The sequence below is a fragment of the Ambystoma mexicanum genome, chromosome 3q (assembly GCF_040938575.1).
Source record: "Ambystoma mexicanum isolate Mex_15411 chromosome 3q, UKY_AmexF1_1, whole genome shotgun sequence".
Lineage (NCBI taxonomy): Eukaryota > Metazoa > Chordata > Amphibia > Caudata > Ambystomatidae > Ambystoma > Ambystoma mexicanum.
The window spans coordinates 1,305,930,316-1,305,936,432 of NC_090926.1; positions in this window are offsets into that span (position 1 = coordinate 1,305,930,316).

Genomic DNA, 6,117 nt, shown 5'->3' on the forward strand with positions numbered 1-6,117 from the left:
CGTGCAAGAACTTGAGTGTTGTAGGTGCTGTTTATGTGTTGTTTATTTGTTGTTGGTGCAGTGTGGTAAAGTATGTGCGGTTTGGTGGGCGAGATATGGTTGTGTGAGGTTTTGGGTGGGTTTGGTATGCAGAGATTAGAAAGTTCGGTTAGTGGGGTCTGGGTCCTGGTTCAAATACGACTTCTTCCATTTGCGTTTTATTCATGTGGGTGGGGTTGGTTCTGATTTCCTTTAATGGACGTCTGACTGTGGTGTGTGATGGCGCTGCGCACTCCCAGTTGTATCCTTATTAAGCAATATGTCCCGAACAGCGGGGGCATTACTGAGTAAGGTAATGCCCCCGCCACAAGGCATATTGCTATTAGTACCCCCGGCCCGCAAGATCTGCGTGACTGGGGCACTAAAGGCAGAAAATGGCCACCGGGAAAGGGAAAACAGAGTCTGTTTTCCCTTTCCATGGCGGCAATCGGCAATCGGGAGCAGACACGCTGGGAACAGAAGTGTTCCCAGCACGTCCGCTCCCGAAAGACGACAGAGAAGAAGGTAAGTGGGGGTGGGGGTGTGTGTCGAGCTGGGAGAGGGAAAAGAAAGAAAAAAAGAAAAAAGAAGACCCACCAGAATCCCCGCCGGGGGGCGATGGTAGCCTCCAGCTGTGTGGAGGCGCGGAGCGGGGATGGCCTCGCTTCGAGCCACCACACGGCTGGAGGCTGCCACACCACCCACCGTGGACAAAGGAGGCAGAAGCTAAGTGGGGTGGGGAGGGCAGGGAGGTGGGAGAAAAAAAAAGAGCCCAGCGGGGGCAAAGGCAGCTTCTCAGCCGCGGGCAGGCTCGGAGCGGGGATGGCCCCACTTCGAGCCTCCTCATTGGCTGAGGGGCTGCCACGCCCCCCGCCGTGGACAAGGCAGCTGGAATCCCGGCTGAGAATCGAGGGATTCTTGGCCGGGTAATGACCCAGCGAGAGCCAATCAGAATGCGTGTTGCATTCTGCTTGACTCTCGCCGGGTACTAATGAGCATTATATAATGTGATAGGGTATGTCTATTTCTCTTCCTCTGGTGTAGGAGCTGAGGTTGGGTGCTCCCTATTCTCTTGCTATCTATTGTGACATGGGCCTGTTGGAGCATGGGTATGGTCTGGGGACAATGTGCTGATGATGGATCGTCCTAGTACTAGCACTTGGTCTGCCTATGTATGCAGTCTTTAGTGTCCTCCTATCATGGCTGTCTGACATGGCGACTGAGGTTTAGGTCGAAATGACCGAAAATAAAAGGTCGAAACGACCAAAAGCTCTAAAAATGCTGCCACCAAAGGATCGAACACCAAAAGTTCGATCCTTTTGTGGTAGCATTAAAAAAAAAAACGGGGGCGTCCCCCGCATTCCCCCGCTCACTATACTCTATGGTATAGTGAGCGGGGGCTGCGGGGGACACCCCCGCAACCTTCCGTGTAAAAAAAAAAAACGGGGGCTGCGGGGGTGTCCCCCGCATTTCCCCGCTCACTATACTTTATGGTATAGTGAGCGGGGGCTGCGGGGGACACACACACCCGCAGCCATCCGTGTTAAAAAAAAAAAAAGAAAAGGACCCTGCAGCGCTGGTTCCCTTTCACAGAAGTGAAAGGGAACTGGAGCTGCAGGACCCAGCGTGAAGAAGAAGGTAAGTGGGGTTTGTTTATGTTGGTGGTGTGGGTGGGGGTGTGCTGAGGGTGTGGATGGGGTGGGGTGGGGGTGTTATGGGTATGGTGTGTGTGTGTGTGTGTGTGTGTGTGTGTGTGTGTGTGTGTGTGTGTGTGTGTGTTTTTCGGAATTATCGGGTCTGAAATGACCGAAAACAAAGTGTTTGAACTTTTGGTCATTCAAACACTTTGTTTTCGGTCATTTCATTTTCGATAATTTGACATTAGGTCTAATCACTTGGATTCGGCGACTGATACTCCCCCAGTCTGATAGGCAGATGCTGTGTGATGGTGTAACACTCTGCCACTTGCCTTCACTGGTGGTTCACCTAAGGGTTGTCCCGGCAAGAGTGCAGGACAGAGTCGCGTAGCTGTCAGGTCAGTGGATTGGTCTGAGCCAAATCAAAGTATTCACCTACCAGCCCACTGTACAGACAGACTAATTAATGTGTTTCATGCTCTGTCCTGGAGCCTGCCTTAGAGTCACATAAATTACTTGCCGCTGTAAAAAGCAGTAGGATCTGTCACTGAAATCTGTAGGCATTAGGACTGCTTAAAAAGCAGTAGCCTACTGCTTAAATCTCTAGGGTTGGTAAGTATGCTGAAACCTTTTCAAACCTGGTACATTCCCCAAAACGTACTGGAGAATTCCACTGAGAGCATCTACTCAGCCCTTCAACAGGGGCTGTTTATTCATGCAGGAGCTACACAAGTATCCCCTGTAGGAGTGAAACGTTCAATATTGTTGCGTCTGATATTCATACAGGTCACCATTTTGCCACAGCTGGGAGAGAGATGTCTGTTAAACTTCTTCACAATAAAAGGACGCGACACCGAAGTCGAGGAACTCCTTCCTTTTATTACCTCCTTCCTCGTAGTACATACACCGATTGCCGTTCCCGTGCTCCCCACCCCTTTCTCCTCCTCCCTCTTCCCGCCTTGTGTACGGGCTCTGCTTTAAGGCACAGTAGCCTGCAACAATTTCGTAACAGAAATCGGGAGAAGTGATTTTTCCCATTGGGTTGAATTGGGGTTCATACTATTTTAAGAAGGAAACAGCAAAAAACTGCCAATTTTTTGGGCGAGAAAAATCAGGCGTCTCCCACTGAAATTGGGAGGGTTGGCATGTATGGATATTGTCTCTATGCAGTACCACGCTGCTAGCACACCACAGCACACAATTGGCAACAAGGAGGTCGCTGCTCCGGCACAACGGACCACTGTGCGCATTCTTCTGATGACGCTGCCCTAGGTCCTGCTGAATCCGCAGGCGACGTCCAAACCCACACCAGCAAGAAGGAGGTTTATCAGACACTGCTTCCGAATCTACAGACGTGGCCTCCACAGCCTCTGACATCACCAGCGGCACTCGCTGCCCTGATCTAAAAGGATGACTTTAGAGACCATGCTGGAGTCAATGGATGTTCATCGAACTACATTAGGGATCATTCTCACATACTCGTGCAGCCAGGCTCTTCCAGAGGCATTTGGGCACCATTATGAGGATCCACGACATGCCCAAGCTGTCCGCTCCTGGTTGCTGCCTGCCCAAGAGCTGGTGCTTGTGGGACCATACCTCCAGGGTGGAACCACACCCACACCACCTTTGGAAAAGAGATCCACTCGCCATACCGCCACTGTAATTAATTGAGTGTGACGATTTAGCTGTTTTTTGTCAGTAAGACAGAGGCCCTCATTACGAGTCCAGCCAGTAGCCATGCCGCTATTGGCGGCATGGCTGCCGCCGAGATCGTGTCCGGGTCCTCGGAATGAGGATTTACCAGGCCATTCCGAGTTCGGATGGCCCGGTAATTCCTCCCTCAAGGACCCGGACACGGTCCTTCCCCATTCCCATTTCAGCCCCCATAGGGCTGAATGGCAATGGGAGAGGGAGTAAACAACGGGCCATTACGAGATGGCCCGTTGTTTGCTCCTTCTTCCCCTCGCGGGACCCGGTAAGCACACCTGGTTTTCCCAGGCGTGCGCACCGTGTCCCGCGAGGGGACCTCGTAATGTGGCGGAACGGGTTGAATGGCGCCGTCACCTCTTATGGCGCCGTTTAACCCGTTCCGCCAGGGTCATAATGAGGCCCCAAGTCTTTTTTTTATTGGATATTTGTATGGCACCTATACACAAGTGTTTCCAGGCGCCACAAGAAAAGGTGGGGGGGGCATGGGAAAGAAGTAGTACAACAAACAGTTATATTGGCCTTCAGACAATTCTATTGTGCAAGTGCAAGACAAGGGGGTAGGTGCAGGAGGAGGGGGTAGAGAGAGAAGTGCAGGAGTAGGGTCCCAAGGGGAGGTGGGGTGGGCACATGCAGGGTGGAGCAAGGGGGCAAGTGTGAAGGCAAAAGAGGTTGGAGGGGAGGATGAGTGCATTGGACAGAGGGGGCCAGTTTAGGGCTCTTCCTGGGATGGGAGCCCGAGGGCAAGCACTTGCAAGGGATGATGGGGGGACTTGTAAGGGGGTAGTCTGGCCCCTGTGTGACTCTGAATCGAACAGGCACCAGTCGCAGCAGCAGAGGGAATGTTAGAACGGGAGGGGTAGAGGGAAGGAAGAGGAGAAAAGGAAAGTCTTGAGTAGTTTCTGGAACTTTTTAAGGCCCGGCTGTGGAGTATTTTTATCCACGCCACTGCGCCGCTCTGCACCCCTTTGCAAATGGGGAAAGAAAACTGCCAAAAATAGAGGCAATAACCCCTGTGTGCACTAAATCTGCAAAATTACACAGAGTTCATAAACCACCAAAAGAGCTGCATGCCCTGCCACATACACAGGCAAAGTGGTGTAAAAACAGGAATCACTGCTGTCATCTGTCATCTATCAGCTGAAACAAGGCCACAGAAGGGCCTAATCCGAAAATGCCCTTAAAACTTCTGTTTCTTTCCCAGAGAATTATGGAAAGGAAAGTGTGCTGAAACCATGCATTCTCCAGCCAGTCAGAGGAATCCAGGCATCACTGTCTGACAGCTGCCTAAGGAAATTGACTGTCAAACCCAGTTTAAATGTATTTTCTTTTTCCTGAAAAATTGCAAAATCCACTATTTCAAGCATGTTTGTGAAGGGTTAATTCTTTTAAAATGTTTAAATCCTTTATAAAGTGTGCTTATATTTTTTATTTGAAATGAAAAGACTTTAATGTCAAGGAGCCCAGTCTGGGGCCAATCCACTATTTAATTCTGATCTGACAGCCTGGCCTGGGAAAACTGATATCTCTGCTTGACACTTCCTTGAGAACAGGAAGGCTAATGGCTGTTAATGGTTCCCGCATAATGCCAGCAAACAACACAATGGGGCCGCATTACACATTCGTCTGCTGGCTGACCAAAGAACAAAGGACAGGTTGAGCATTGACCTCTACAAGGAGGGGCAGGATGTGGAGGAGGTTTCTCAGTGAACTTCAAAGGACTGGACAGCTGCTGCCTGAAAAGTGGAGGTTACACAGGAGGACTTTGGTGTGAAATCTTTATTTTTCATTACATTTTAAAACTCTTTAACTGAGCAACCTAAAAAGGGCTAAATCTGAAACTTGGTAGACACTAAACTAGTTTCAGCCTTGTGATTTGAAGACATTGAGGAAACTCATACCATTTCAGGAACCAAAGTTATGAAAAATGTCTGATTGTGGCAAAACTATTATTGTTGCAAACCTACAATAGTATATACAGGATCCACTGATGAGCGCCCAGCGATGTATCAAATTAGAAATGATTAATCCAAAGTGTTATGGGTAAAATTGATAAAAATCCATAGAATAACCAATACAGCTCTCACAAAAATGGGAAGTGAATGTAAATGTAGACAATCAAATATGAAGTATATGGGCCTCATTACACGGTAGGCGGTAAGGGTTTACCGTTACCGGTAAGGGCACCGGTACCGGTAAACTCTTACCGCCTTACTACGAGGTCCCTTTGCCGAACCCGACCTTAACGGCTGGTGTAGACCAGCCGTTAAAGTTGGGACCCGCAAAGGGACCTTGGTGCTAATTACGGTGCCGCAATTTGCGGTACTGTAATTAGCCCCTTCCCATTCCCATTGAGCCCTATGGGGCAAAAATGGGAATGGGGAAGGGCCATGGAGAAAGGGGGAAATACTACCCAGCCAACCTTGGAATAGGGTGGTAATTCCCCTTTCCTCCATGGTGGTACCGGTATGGTACCAGCGGCAAAAATGGTGCTAATAGCACCATGGTTTACCCCCTACCATGTAATGAGTCCCTATGTGTCTAATTTGAAAGTATGATTTGGGTAAAAATCCAGGTGGGAGTTCCTAAATCCTGCCATAAAATGACAGCTCTGTTCAGGCTGCCAACCAAAACAAAACACATGCCTGTAGCCACTCACAACCATGGGGATGTGTTTTGAAGTTCTGCCCATGCCATAAACCTTGTAATGGATAAATATAGGAGTTTCAATACACATAGAAAGACAGCTTCCAGA